We start from the raw sequence: 15,669 nt of genomic DNA, 5'->3' as shown, positions 1-15,669 counted from the left end.
TGTTTTCTGTCACAATATAAAACATATAGTCACCACTGGCTTCTGTATTTAGTTTCTTGGAAACTTAACAATAGTTAAGGAACAGCAAGATTCTTTGTACAAAAGAACATCCAAAATTACTTTCTTATAAGAGCTTGCTAGAATGTAAAAACTCCTGAAAAAAAAAAAAAAAAGCAATATTAGACAAGGTCAGGTCCATGCATATCTAAGTTTAGCACAAAAAAATGACTCATGGCCCCTATGTCAAAATAATCCTCATTCTAACCTGCACTACAAATGTTACTGAAACTCAAAGACTGTAATAGTGTTAGCAACTGCTTGAGGGAAGCATTAACAAGTGGATTCTGCATCTAATACTCCTTCAAAGACCAGTTGTGATGGAATTTTCTGTGAAATTGTGAAGTTGATCTGGAAGGGGCAAGGAGATGGGCCACATAACCTTAATAACATTTGAACTACAATTGTAGTTTGGCAAATATTTCCAGATGGAAATGAAAGGCAAAATTTGCCTCTGAAGTAATAAAACCCTATGGAAAGTTACTTCAGTACGTCAAAGGCTAGATACTGAAAGCAAAGAAGACATCAAAAGAGGGGAGGTGGGTTGGTTTGTTCATTTGTTTACATTCTATGTAAACAGAAAAAAAGGATTTTTCACATTCATTCCACAAAAATTATCAGCTCATTGTCTGCATGTTTTTCAGATTTAATGTAAAAGCAACAGGATTTCCTTACCCAAATAAACAAATATAAAGAAATATATGTAAAGTAAAAAGTGTCTTAAAATTCAAAGTATTAAGATACCTCTGACCTACTGGTATCCTGTACTTCTATACATGTGGATATACATAGCTATTAAAATACACAATCAAGTAGTACAGAATTATATAATATTTTGTTCCTGTATTAAAACTTAATGACTGCAATATATGCCCATTCAAAAATGTTTTGGAGTTCAAAAGTTTTAAACCCATTCCACTACTCTCCAGACTCCTTCTGTTTCCTACATAGTTCTAAGTTCAGTTCAGTTCGATTCAATACAGTTCAGTTCAGATCCATTCAAGGTTCTAAGTCAATACAGGAATGACTCAGGGGAACAAGACCTTTCCTTGTCTTTGGTAAAGACCCTAGTAGACCTGTAATAAACACCTAATCCTCACCAGAGATGGTGTGAGATTGTGCCTTGCTTGAGAGATGCTGCATAATTCTGCTCTCCCATTAATCACAATCCTTATGCTTCCAATGTCACACAATAAAACACTTTACTGTAAATAAAAATCTCTAGTAGTTTTCCAGCATAGAATTTTTGTTTTCCATTATTAATTGTTCACTTCAAAGATAATTTTATAATTCTAAATATGCCATTTACTCAGTAAATTGTAGGGGTTGCAATGTGCACATAAATTCACACGCTTTTGGCTATTTATCTGGCTTAGCCATTTAGCTTAAGGGATATGGTAAACTTTGAAAAGGAGCTAGTTAGCAGTAGGTTAAGAAGCTGTAAATATTTTGCTTGTGTGTATTCTATACAGAAAATATTGCCAAAAATGAATTATAATGTACAAGCATCTTTCTTTTTACATGTAGATGCAAGATTTCATTCTGAGTGGCACAATATTTTTAAATTGTTAACTATAATTCCTTTCCATTCTTATAGGATAATGAAGAGTAATAAAAAAGAGAGTTCTATGAAATATTTTAATTTATGCACATTTTAGAAAACAATTTGGTAAATGAGAAACAGCAAGGCATCTTTTTCAACATGTTTTCCAACAACTCCAGGGCAAGTCTGATGCGGTTCATCCTTAGCATTACAATTTAACACTTACTCTCTCCAACTTTCTCCTCATTTTACTGTTTTGTATATGTACGTAATTGAAGTAGGTCTTGCATTTCTTTCCCACTGATGTTATTAGTCATGGCAATGAACTTATCCATGACAATAACTCCACAACATTTTCAACCCTTGTACTATAATTCCAATGGCATCTGGGTGGAAATGTGCTAAAAATTACCACAGTTTTGGTTTTTTTTCATTTACAACCCTTATTAATGTTTATATGCATTTTTTAATAGGCAGTTTCTATGGTACCAAAAATATGCAAAGTGTTTCTTAGTCAAGTAGCAATTGCTAATTAATCTCTCTATGATATATCATTATACACATTAAAATAAGTTGGCAGAATTATGAAAGAATAGATATGAACACCTATGTACAACTCTAGTGTTTATATGAAATGCTTTTAAAATACATTTTTATGCTGTTTGTCTACCTTTTAAAATAATCAAGAATTATTAAGATTTTTTATTAAAAAGAAAACCTCAAAGGCTTGGTTTTTATTTGAGTAAATGTTTAACATTATGGTTTTTCTTAATCAAACCAAACTTCTAATTATAATTCTGTAGATTAATGATAAAAGAGGACAACACAAACATAATACCATAACAAAATGAGTTATACAAACCGCAGTTCCTACCAGGTCATTTGAAAAATAAAATAGTTCTACAATTGCATTTGCAGCTTGTTCAAAATAGCATTAAAGGATTGTTAAATTTTATTCTTTACATATGCTCTCTTTCACTGCAGATTTACAATATGGGGGTTGGAACTGCTGTGACTATACCCACATCTTAGATTCATTAAAGACTTGACTGAAGAAAAAAATAGACACCACTGTGTAGACAGGTATTTAGCTTTTTTGTTTGTTTTCATCTTCCAAAGAAGAGGTGATTTTCCAATTATTACTACTAATGCCATATTATCCTGCATACCATTATTAATAGTATTTGGTCAAAGGTGTATGTCACAAGACATCATATTACACGTATTCACACATTACACTGGTTCAACTCACTTCAGAAATTATTTTTCAGTTTCAGCTCATTTTAGAATGCATCATATATTTTTCAACAACTTAGTAAAATCTCCTGGATGCTATGATAAATGGATATCTGTAACAAGAGGTTAACAAATCTGAGGTCCTTTTCATAAATCTCCTGATTTCCATGACATGTAAAAACATGAAAAAATCAATGGGTCAGAGAAAAGGGTCCTTTTTGTGTCCATTTAGCCGAGACTGCCAATCACAAAATTCTTTTCAGAGAACCAATGAACCTGCAAATCCTGTTTCTTTTAGAAAATCAGCAATCATCCTGGATATTTTTCTGTGTATAGTTTTCCTGCTTGGTGTAATATTGGACTAAAACTGCTTAAATGGTCACCTTCTTCTGCTGGTCCTTATCCAATGAAAGGAACAAGACTTTGGCTTCAGACCGGGGTGGACTCTGTTGACTGCAGTAGTTTTAAAACCTCGGCTGAAATATACAGTGCAACTTGAAAGTTGGTCCTGAAATGGCACAGAATCACAAATCATTTAGGTTGAAGAGACCTCTGAGATCATCACATCCAACCTATGACTGATTACCAACTTGCCAACTAGCCCATAGCACTAAATGCCATGTTAGTTGTTTCCTGAACACCTCCAGGGATGGTGACTCCACCACCTCCCTGGGCAGCCCATTCCACTGTTTAACAGCCCTTTCAGTGAAGAAATTTGTCCAGCCTGGACCTTCCCTGGCTCAGCTTGAGGCTATGTACTGTCACTTATTGCTTGGGAAAAAAGACTAATTCCCTCTCCAGCCACACAGTCCTTGTAGGTGGTTGTAGAGAACAATAAGGTCCCCCCAAGCCTCCTTTTATCCTGGATGAACAACCCTAGATCCCTCAGTCACTCCTCATAGGACTTATCCTCTAGAAAATTCACCACTTCTGTTGTCCTTCTCTGGACTTGCTCCAACCCCTCAATGTCTTTTATGCAGAGAGGGGCCTGGAACTGGACGCAGGATTTGTGGTGCCAGGATCTGTGGACACAGGATTTGTGGTGCCACCACTGCCAAGCACAGAGGGACGATCCCAGCACGCTGTTGCTGATGCCAGGATGCCATTGGTCTTCCTGGCCACTGGGCACATGCTGGCTCATGTTCAGCTGCTCTCAAACAGCACCCTCAGGTCCTTTTCTACCAGGCCTCTTTCCAGTCACTCTCATCCCAAACTGTAGTGCTGCATGGCATTGTTGCAGCCAAAGTGTAGGACCTGTCACTTGGCCTTGTTGAATCTCAGGTCCTCATGCTGTCACATCTCCCCAGCCAGAATTGCAACAGAAATGATATAGGACAATCAAAGGATATTGATAGTCTAGCTATTGAAACAGCAAAAGAGGGATGTTCAAAACCCAGTGTTTATGGCACCTAGATAAGAAAATTAAGATGATTTCTGTGCTGGTACATGCAGTGTACTAAGGAGAGGAAAATTAAGAAGAAGAAAATAAAGGACAGCCTACACCCTGAACAGGATGGGTAAAGGTACAAAGAGAGACAAAAGGTACACAAAGGTACAGAGAGAAAGGAAAGATAATCAAAATTATGCATAAAGTTTGAGAGGGTTCAGAGAGAATAAAACAATTGATGGAATAAAAAATATAATTAAGGTCAGCTCCTACGGGATATAAAACACGTATCAAAACTGTCATGGCTGCCAACATAGGAAAAAGCTGAGAGCCATGGTAATGACTCAGTATGCTCACTACCCTCCATGGCACTACAGGAAATCCTGGCAAGGCCACCTCAGTACATCCTTGTAAATCCTTCAATGTTGGACAGACTATTTGGACAAACACATTCTCCACTAGTTATGAGAATGTGCATATGGGCATGAATTTGAAATAAAACCATGATTCCCTCCTACAACATCTCATGAGAAGTCAGTATTATTACCTAAAAGGTCTCAAGATGCAAGAGCTAAGAAGGTGCAATCACCTGGTACTAATGGGAATACAGCAATATCTAATCTGCTACTTTGCTAATGATTGCAAGCCCACAACCACAAGATCCCGTAAATGAGTGTCTGTGGTGGTTAGACCATGGCTGAATGCCATGTGCCCACCCAAGTCACTCTTATCATTCCCCTTCGTCAACTGAACAAGGGAGAAAAAAATTAAAACAGCCTCACAGGTTGAGATAAGGCTAGGAAGAGATCACTCAGTTACTGTCATGGGCAAAACCAGATTTGACTTGGGGAAATTAATTTATCACCAGTCACATCACAGCAGGGTATTGAGGAATAAAACCAAATCTTAAAACACATTCTCCCCACCTGTCCCTTCTTTCCAAACTCAACTTTACTCCTGATTTTTCAGGGAATGGGGACTGTGGTCAATTCATCACACATTGTATCTACCGCTCCTTTCTCCTCCTCCTTCCTCTGAGGAAGAGCTCCTCACACTCTTCACCTCCTGCAGTGTGATGTTTCTCCTATGGGAGACAGTCTCTGAACTTCTTCAATATCAGTCCTTTCTGTGGGCTCCAGTTATTCACAAACTGCTCCAGTCTGTGTCCCTTCCACTGGGTGCAGTCATTCAGACACAGCCTGCTCCAGTGTGGGTCCACTGCAGGGTCACAAATCCTACACAACAAACTTGCTCCAGCATGGACTCCTATTTCCACAGGTCCTGCCAGGAGCCTGCTCCAGCATAGGTTTTCCATGGGGTCACAGACTCTGTCAGGGCATCCTTCTGCTCTGGCATGGGGATCCTCCGCAGGCCACAGTTGGATCTCTGCATCCTTGCGGATCTTCTGGGGCTGCAGGGCACAGCTGCCTCACCAGGGGCTGCACCAGGGGCTTCAGGGGAATCTCAGCTCTGGCACCTGGAGCATCTCCTGCCCCCTCTTCTGCACTGACCCTGGAGTCTGCAGAGCTGCTCCTCTCATGTATTCTCACTCCTCTCTCTGTCTGCAATTGCTCCCATGCAGTAATTTTTTCCCCTGTCTTAAATACATTACCCCAGAAGCAGAAGTGCTACCACCTTTGCTGATGGGCTTGGCCTTGAACAGGGATGGGCTCATCTTGGATCTGGCTGACATTGGCTCTATCTGACACGGAGGAAACCTCTGGCAACTTCTCACAGGAGCCACTCCTCCATCTTCCCACTACCAGAGCCTTGCCAACCCACTACATTATTTAAAGAAATCCTGGGCTTCTTCTATAAGGAAAGAATAATATAAACATGTAAATTAGGAAACAGTTCTTTTCACAGCATCCAGAAGAATTTTTAAAATTAGTTGCATGACAGAATAATCAGACATGGTGAACCAAAAGTTTCATCAACTGACCATATCTGCATGCTATTTTTAAACAGTTTATTTTTCAGTATTCAAAAGTTCTAGTATTTGGTTTTACTTCCTTATAAGTCTATATAAAATGTTTGGCACTTCAGAGCAACAAGGGCACAAATCTACTATGATTTCTTTCAGGTAACAAATGCTTCACTACTCTCTTAATGTTTTGATTTAGAACTTGGGTTTCCATCTTATTTATTTATTTATTTATTTGTTTGTTTGTTTATTACAAGAAAAACAACAAACACCTGAATATAAATGCCTTTTTTGACCAGAAAAAAGTTAATTTATTATTTTCACAAAGCATCTCTAAGGAAAATTAAATTACTACTATGTAAATAGGCATTGTTCTTATATTTAGGACAAACATGAAATGGAGAATGTCTTACATTTGAACTGTTAGTTCTGATACCAGGTATCTTCAGACAGCTATGGATAGCCTATGTAAACACATAAAGAACAGTAGGATCAGTTTTGTTTCAGGTGAAGGAGTCTTACACAATGATCTGTCTAATAGAACTTATGTGTTTCTCAGGAGCTCCATAAAGCAGAATGTCAACAACTAAAGGTCTAGCAGCAGTGCTCTAATATGAACAGAAAGACAAATACATGCAAATAAATATTTTTCAAGTGAAAAAAGGGGCAAGAATATTATATTCTAGCAGCAAGACTTACTAAAATGTTGTGATAGAAAAAGATAAAAAGATTCTACAAACATATCTTTGCCAGTAACTAGGAAAAAAGTGCAAAGCTCATTTATTTTTCCCTAGATTAAGGAAACAGAGTACGTAAATATTGAGATCCAGGAATATAGCATAATCTTGCATATCCTCAAGGTTTTCTGAAATTAAAAAAAAAAAAAAAAAGACAAGTAATAAAGGCCAAAAGTAGAGGTATTACAGTCAGTTAAAATTACACTGCAATAGGAAAACCAGAATTTCCTCAAGTGGCACCAAGCCGACAGAAATAATAAAAACACTACCTTTATCAGCCATCTGATGCTTTCCTTTATAGAAAGAGATAAGGACAGGAGAGATGTTTGCTGCTTCCAATACTTCATTGATTTCAAGTCACAAAGTATGCCTGTACCAGAGGTACAAGATGTTGTTGACCTCATCCTGCAACTGCAGCTTAAACTGGAGTCAAGCAATGGGTGTCTATGGACCTCTTTAATGCATTTCCACTGAAAGTATTTTTCCTTTCAAATAATAGAATGTATAGAGATATGAGCAACTTCACAAGAGCATTTTTCTCCCAGACACGCAGGCAAACAAAAAAATACCACTATCATCTGAACCATGAACATTTTCCTTTCTTTCTCCTAAAATTACAACCATTCATAATCACAGAGCTGGTAAGTTCAAAATATAAAAGAAATATTACATTATTTAAGCTATCTTTTTCCCAGTGATTTTTTCCTTTTTTTTTGTTTCAATGTTTCAAATATTTTTGCTTTAAAGTTTCAAGTCTAAGTGATGCTACCATAAGAAAACTATTTGTCTTTCAGTCTAGATATTAATTTTCCTGATTTCCCACTTTCATATTTATTTACAATTTCTCTTGTTATTTTTAAACCACTTTTTTTCTACGAATTTACAACTTACAGACAGATAAGTTCTATTTCTTCACAGCTGCCTTCAAAACAATCCTAAACCAAATTAGTTGCTTTCGTAACAACTTATTATTTGGTAAAGCTGTTAAGTAGCAATGAATGTAAAACTATACTTCAGAATCAAGGCATGACTGCTAAAAGGCATAATTTTCACTTTTCTTTGGTTACAAATCAAAACTTATTGTACTTCTCTGTAAAGACTGTGTGGTTTGTAGAAAATGGAGCCTTTATCAGTGCATTATGAATGAGATATGTAATGATTTTTCCATGAATCCAGAACCTTATTTTTCAAAAATCTTCGGGAAAAAAATTATGATTTTATTTGATCAGAACATAGCTTGTACATGAACTATTGATCCATTGCATTATTTCACGCTCTGCAAGGCAAGGGAGTCTCTTTATCATCTGCTCTTGCCATAGTAAATTTCTTAAAAAGAACACACTTTGACAAAAGGTAAGGGAATCTCACATAAAATCATGTCCTTGTGATATCATCTGAAAGAGGCAGATCTGGAACCAATTTATTGAGTGTAAATTACTGCCAATTTTGCTTTGAATAACAAAATGCTCCAGAGATTTCTAAGATATGTAGCTATTGGGAGCTGTCAGGATTTTTATACATGAGGATTTTTCTACATTTCTTTAACACATCTTTCAACTTAATCAGATACAAAACATGCACAACCTAGCATTCAGGGAAATTATGTGTATTTGTCACACTTCCTGAAGGACTTTGGGCTCCATGAACCAATGAATGGATCACACTGAACCATGAATGCAGTTTGTTCATCTGTAACAGACAAAACATGGATATTTGCCACATAAATGTTCCAAAATCCCAGAACAACAAATAATTCTAACGGAATTTATTTTAAGTTATTCACTAAAATTTGTTAATATTCACTTTATTTTCCAGAACAGAGTAAGATAGCATGAGTTGTGTGTATATAAATAGGACTGTAAAAGGCAGAACTGGTAAACTGTACTCCTGAATTATTATGCATTTCCTAATGGTAATTCAAAATCTCAGATGAAATATAAAGGCAAAAGCTTTGTGTGTTAAAATGCCTGGTAAAAAATACACTGATGGACCTCTTTCATCCCTGTAGTCCACACTTGGCATTGTTTATCACTGATTATAATTATAATCACAGGCTGGTAATAAACAACTTAATTCAGCAGTGCACATCTTTTGAAAAAAAATATTCTGAATGTTTTTAAAATAGACTTTAATTGTGAGGATTTGTATGCACTGATTTGAACAAACATAAGAGGCAAGGCAAGGAAATGGAAGAAAAGGAGACATTTAGAACCAAAATAACAACAAAAAAGTACACAAGATCAGCCATCAGATGCTGCAAATAAGTAAACCTTGCTAAATAATTATGTGAATCACTAATTTGTTGAAAACTATAGCTCTTTTCAACTTGCTGGTGAATCCAACATCACCTCCCTTGGGCAGCCATCAGGTCTTAGCAGGTCAAGAGTACATCATGCAATAAATGAGAAACCAGACATAATTTTGTAAAGCATACCAAATCCACTTGCTTATTTTGTCAAAGTTAACAGTCCATGTATCAGGTTTGCACTAAGAAAGATGTTTTCAAGGGCTTATGTTAAAAGTTAACATGCAATACACTGAATTGTATCCAATGTATCCTATTCTAAAAACACAAGAGACTGAAATGACCGCAAATACTTAAAATTGTTGTTCCTGGTAACTAAAATATAAGACCTAGTTTATTTAAGGAATTCTCCAGCCTACTGAAAATAAAACTATCTTGTTTGTTTTAACTTCTTCATTTCTATGTAAAAGTCCAACTATTGACTGTCTGTGGGCAGTGAACACTGTGGGCAGTGAACACTGTGGGCAGTGAACACTGAGCAGTATCAGGTGAGCAGACCAAGCTCTGTGACCATGCCCAAGAAACTGGAGCAGACCATGAGTAACCTCCTCAGAGATGAGCTGCTAAGAGGAAGGATTGTCAGAGCCCAGCTAAAATCAGAGCCCTAACAAAACAGACACAGAGAAATCCCAGCCACTGTAGAAATGGGGATGGGGAGGTGATGGGGTGGGAAGGATTAAATGAACTTGATTTTTCCAGAAATCATACATTTCAAAAAGTAGGGTGTTTTGTGAATTTGGGGTCAAGTCATGAAACCTGAAATATAGAAATGTGTTATTTATGAATCCTTATATTAATATCACAGGCATTTTATCATACTGGTTTGTTTCCTCAGCTGGAACAATATTGAGTTCAGGAATTTGCATCATGCTGTCACCAGTAGGAAGGAATAATTAAAACTACAGAACTGAAACCACATTGCTTCTGTAAATTTGTGTGGAGTTCAGAACTCAACAGGTGCCTGGATCCAGAAGCTCTGCCTCTTACATGAGCATGCCGTTTCTGGAAGAGTAAGAAATTCATTGCCTCCAGCTACCAATTACTTCAGCACTTCTAAGCCTCATGCCTCCCTCTTAGACAGGATTTTACTGATGTGAAAGCAGATGTCTTGGCTCTCAGCTCCTTCTAACTGCAATGGTAGCCAATTCCTGCTGCATTTGGAGCCACACCTGCCTTTTTTTTTTAACTTCAAGCCCAGAAGATAATTCACAATTTGACTAAACCAGGCCAAAATTCCTATAAAATTACTCCTAAACAAAATATGGATCAGAGCTTTTTTTTTTTTCCTTTTTACAAAGCAAAAATACCATGACACTATTCCTTCCTGAATTTATGAGACTGAAGTACAGAGGATGGGCTATGCAGTCTTAGATAATCTGTGGTTCATCTTAACTGTGTAAACAACATCACAACATCATCCAGGTGGTAAGTAGGGGGCCTCACCCCTGCTCTTAAACCTTTGTGCAATCATAATGACAATGCAGCCATCAGGACGCCCTAAAAACAGAGCTCACCTCTTCAAAAGTGGTTAGGCAACCCTAGTCCTGTCTCCTCTTTAAAGCAATTAAAATAAGAGCAAAGGAAAAAGGAAAGAGTTATTTTTACCAGAGAGCTGCAAATATTTTCTCACTCATGTACTTCACCTGTATATTTAATTTAAAAGCTATATATTTTTATCTGTGAGCTGGGCTGTGGGGGAAAATCAGGACTTAAAAGAGTCCCAGCTACTTAGAGATTCAGCAAACTCTTTGTGTGTTGATCACAACACTTGTGACAGTTTGGGGAGAGACTACAGATTTTTATTACAGCAGTTGAGGAGCAGTTAACCATTGATCCAACACAAAGAGGGCTGCTGATTAGGGAACTGTTAAAACATTTGCTGGCAGAATTTCTAAATTTTGTGGGAAGGACAAGGGTGATTCTTTACTTTTCAAATTCTCACATATGCAGACATGATATAGCACATATAAATGAGAGTTGCTTTTTAAAGGCTGAATCACATCCTTAAAAATTCTACAAATCTGCTTGTGTATGTCATAAACACACACACCTGTGAAGTCTATGTTTCAGATCCATAGAAATTATATATGGATGGATGGATGAATGGATGGATGGATAGATAGATAGATAGATAGATAGATAGATAGATAGATAGATAGATAGATAGATGATAGAAAGAAAAACAGAGTGGAGAGAAGACCATGGAAAGAGAATTGATGAACTTTACACATGGTTTATCTTAGCTCATTTCAGCCATCTAAAACATAGATCCAAAATAGTTCACCATAGGCTGCCCTTATGGTGAATGGCCAAAAAAAAAGAGGAGCCCAAGGAAGGGCGATATCCCATTCTAGGACTTGATGTAAGGGAGACAAGGTGAAAAAAAGGAATGTGGGTAGGTGACACCAGACACCCAATTTTGCCTGGAATCTTCCAGAGTGGTTCTCACCCTCTATTTTGCTAGCATCATTTATTAACTATGTTTCATAGTCATGTTTTCTGAACAGACCAAATATTTACTGGTTTAATAAAATTTGCCTTGAAAGCTATTATCAGCCATGTATCAGGCTTTTACCTATGCAGCACCACATTGATACTTTTGCATGACATTCCCAAATGCTGAACCACTGAACAAGGCCTGTGCTACAATAATGGGTTAAGCTGCCATGCAAGAAGAAAAAATGGTATTAGTTTCATGAAGCCTGCCTCAGCAGCTGCCTGTCTCACTGCACACACCTTCAGCCTCCCCGCTGGAATGTGCTGCTCTCAGAATGGATGGAGGCCTCCATCTTTCGGCTCCCGGAGCGTTCTCCCTTTATCTTCCTGTCAGCTGGTCTCCCTAAGCAGTTTGTAACAACTGACCTTCAATTTCCTAGAAATCCAAACATATAAGGGTATTTGCTAACTGTTGTATCGCTTTGAAGACTATCTCTGTCAAACCAAAGTTTGCACCTTGTCAAAACCAGAACTGCTGACACTCAGAAATTGCAATACTGTCCTTCACTTAATGTCTTGGGAATGCTGACAGGGATGGATTGTGCACTTTGCTTACTTATTTATTTATTTTTGCTTATTTTGCAGATAGCTTCCTATTAAGTTAATCAGCCTAATACTACAGGGACTGTTCATAATTCACCACAGATATAGAGCAATGGGATTTCAGTGACCAAGGCAAGAATAATATGAAATGTCAACAAAAATGCAATGTCCAAAAAATTTTGATCAGTATTTTAGATTAAACATTAATGCCTAGTAACTTCATATCTGTCATAACTTTCAGTGTACTTCTAAGTCTCTCATAAAAAGTGAGCTTATAAAAATCCCACTTAACCTCCTCAAAAATCCAATTTTGCAATTCTTTCATTATTATAGATGTTTATTAATAGGGTAACCTGATAGAAAAAATGCTGAGTGACTTCTACTGGTTCTTATCCCCTCAAGTACTACTAATCCCCTCAAATATTGCTATATTTTGTGTCCTACAAAAATCTCTTCTACATCTCACCAGGGGTCATAACAGAGATTCAAAATTATGCAAACTTATGTAGAAAATTAATCATAATCAGCATTTTGAAATGGCTTGTTAATTTAGGTTTTTATGGTAATTTAGCTGTGTATTAATTTTGTCATGCAATATTTTCATGGGCTTTTTTAAATAACCACGTACCAGATGGTGTTCCCTTAAAACTACCCATTTTAAACCACTTACATTTAATCTTTTCAAAGGTAAATTTAGTTATATCAAATTTTACCTTGAAAAATGTTTTGCAAAATATATTAAAGTAGTACAAATAGACAAATTAGCAAAAACACATCAGTGCGAGCTTCGTAAAAAAGCTGAGTGTTTGTGTACTTAAACTAAAACTTATCCTTTACACACAAGGCAGCAAAGGCTTTGATTCTTATTTGTTTTAACTGTATGCTGTAACTTTTCCTTATTCATGGATTTTCATACTGCATTTTATTTTTCAACTCACCTGTAGTTTTCATCTGTTTCAGATCAAATTGTATTCACCTAGTACAGAAGACGAGGACTAGCTGTTCCCTTATAACAGTTCCTTATGAAGGGCTACAAAAACAAAACAAAACAAATTTAAAAAAACCCCAAAAAACACCAAAGTAAAAAATTGCAAGCAAAAGTCAAGAGTATGATCTCAGAAAAAAAAACAGAAAACAACTCTGATAATGTTAATATTATTCACAATGCTTTCATCCTGAAGGCACTCATATCTATGCTTAACTTTATGTACCGAATGAATAACTTTATTGAGTTGTGAAAAATTACTCCCATGAATAAAATTTAATGTGCATAAAGGTATAAGAGGTCAGGGTATTCATTTCTTTTCTATTACAAATAATTTTAATTTTCTTGAATGTCATCTATGAACACATCCCAGCTTTTCTGCATCCATTGTCACAGTTCTGTACTAAAAGTACCACAGGTTGTCATTGAAGAATAGAGTAAGAAAAAGGTTCTCTGTTCTCATTTTTATTATTGTTCTCTCCTTAGTTAACTTGGCAAAGTAATTTAACATCTTTGTGTCTATGGAATATAGTTACTGGAACATCATTTGAAACACTTCAAACCTATTGTTGAAAAAGGCATGCTTATTCAATGTAGTATCATAAATACATTACATGAGAGTGGAGTAAAATGGAAAAAAGGAAAGACTATTTAAAAATAAAGAGATCCAATGAAAAGGGGGTGGTGGGGACAAAATAATGCAAGTTTGCTTCATTTTGCTTCATACACAGTGTCTGGACATTTTCTTCCTCATGAAATTAAGCTTCAGTGATTTACTTTCACTCCCCATCCCTCATTCATATGAAAGAGATAATATTTTGTGTTCTTATATAACACAAAATAAAACAGAGAATAAAGTAACACATACATTGGCAGTGGTAGAAATGTGTCAAATACTGGAAAGATAAGAAAAAAGAACATTTAATTCAAACTGAATGGCAGCCCTCTCAGAGAAAGAGGATGCATATATTCATTACTCAAGCAACCTCGTCCATTGTGTTTCATCCCTATCCCTGTATAATCACTGCTTAGAGGGTTTTATAGAGAACAGTACATTATCTGGGTTGTCTGTGACTATGTGATGCTATGCTTTAACCACTTCCAAAAATCAACCCCATAAGGTGTGTTCTATTCAGGCCTCCATGATCATACCAGATATCCCAAGCACATCCAGAGCTCAGAAAACAAGGAGTCTTCAGACATTGTATCTCTCCCATAAGCTCTTACAGCACACCTCAAAAAACCTGCTCTGGGATATATCTGAGAGATCTGCCCTGCATCACTGCATGGGAGATGCTGTTTAATTTTGTACCAGCATCTTTGACAGAGAGGAAGAAACCAGGGCTGGTGAGTTTTGCCTCTCCCTTCCCATTGTCTTCTAAAGGCCTGTTGGTGGTGATGTCTGAAACTAAAGACTTTCTTTATCTACAGACTTTAGATTCATCTCACTTTAGCTCTTGAACACTAACTCACCCTCCACTCTCCTACCTCTCATGACCAAGACACACCAAAATGCTCTGTGGTTACCCTCATCACTGTCTCTTTTGAATAAAGACTAGAAAGCTGCTCCATTTGCAGACACCCAGAGCCACATCACAGGCCAGGCAGAGGAAACAGTGATGAGGCAGAAAGTGCTTTTCTGGACTGGTCATGTGGATGAAGTGTGTGTCCATAAATGGTCCTAGATATGTAGGAAGCAGAAGATTTAAAGGAAGGCATTCCTTTATAGTGTCAGTTTAGGAGACAGTATTGTGTAATTTTTTTTTTTTTTAAGGGAATTGAAATATAGTACAGTAAAATACCTTCACTGTGACTCATGGAGCTCATGGCCAGAGAACTGACAAAAGGCTACTGGGATCTAGTGCTCAGCCTCTCAGTGCCCTGTGGTTCTTCAAAGCAGCTGCTCAAGGCATCATGCAGAGGGCTCCACCAACTCATCCAGCTTCAGGTCTGGAGTAAGCACTGACTGCTAAGTCAAAAGGGAAGATGAAGATTGGAAGAAAGTCAACATAATCAAGAGACAGGTTTCTCGCTAGAAATCCCTTGAATTAATTTGTAGAACTGGTGTATCACCCTAAGCCTATAGAAAATCAACCAAAGGATGTCATAATTAATCTGCTCCTCAAGGGAATGCTGCAAACCAAGACAGGATTTGTCCATTCAGGTTTTTTACACAAAAAGAAATCTTCACAGGGCTGCCTTAAACTTCCTTTAAGGAAAAAAACAAGCAAAGAATAAAAGTCCTTCACCTGTGCTTAAGTTTCTTTTCCTGCATTTGTGGTTTTTACCTCACAGTGTGTCCTGTCGCCTGGCTCTTCACCCATTATAGAGCTGGGCCTCTCAAAAGCTGACTTTGACATTGTCCTAAGACAAATCTGTAAAAGTGCATATCGGGGATGCTTACCTGAGGCAGAATGCAATCCACATCTGCCTACTGACTAATCAATATAGGGTGT

General features: G+C 37.0%; 1 long non-coding RNA gene across 1 annotated transcript; it reads right to left on the bottom strand.

Moving 5' to 3' along the window:
- Positions 1-3,149: 3,149 nt before the first annotated feature.
- On the bottom strand, positions 3,150-6,778 carry LOC131556344 (uncharacterized). The gene is made up of 3 exons (XR_009274614.1): positions 6,561-6,778; positions 5,859-6,035; positions 3,150-3,344 (listed from the first exon to the last, which is right to left on the bottom strand). It is a non-coding gene; the product is annotated as an uncharacterized LOC131556344 (long non-coding RNA).
- Positions 6,779-15,669: the final 8,891 nt, after the last annotated feature.

The sequence above is a fragment of the Ammospiza caudacuta genome, chromosome 3, assembly GCF_027887145.1.
Source record: "Ammospiza caudacuta isolate bAmmCau1 chromosome 3, bAmmCau1.pri, whole genome shotgun sequence".
NCBI lineage: Eukaryota > Metazoa > Chordata > Aves > Passeriformes > Passerellidae > Ammospiza > Ammospiza caudacuta.
This window is presented reverse-complemented; position numbering and strand designations above follow the sequence as displayed.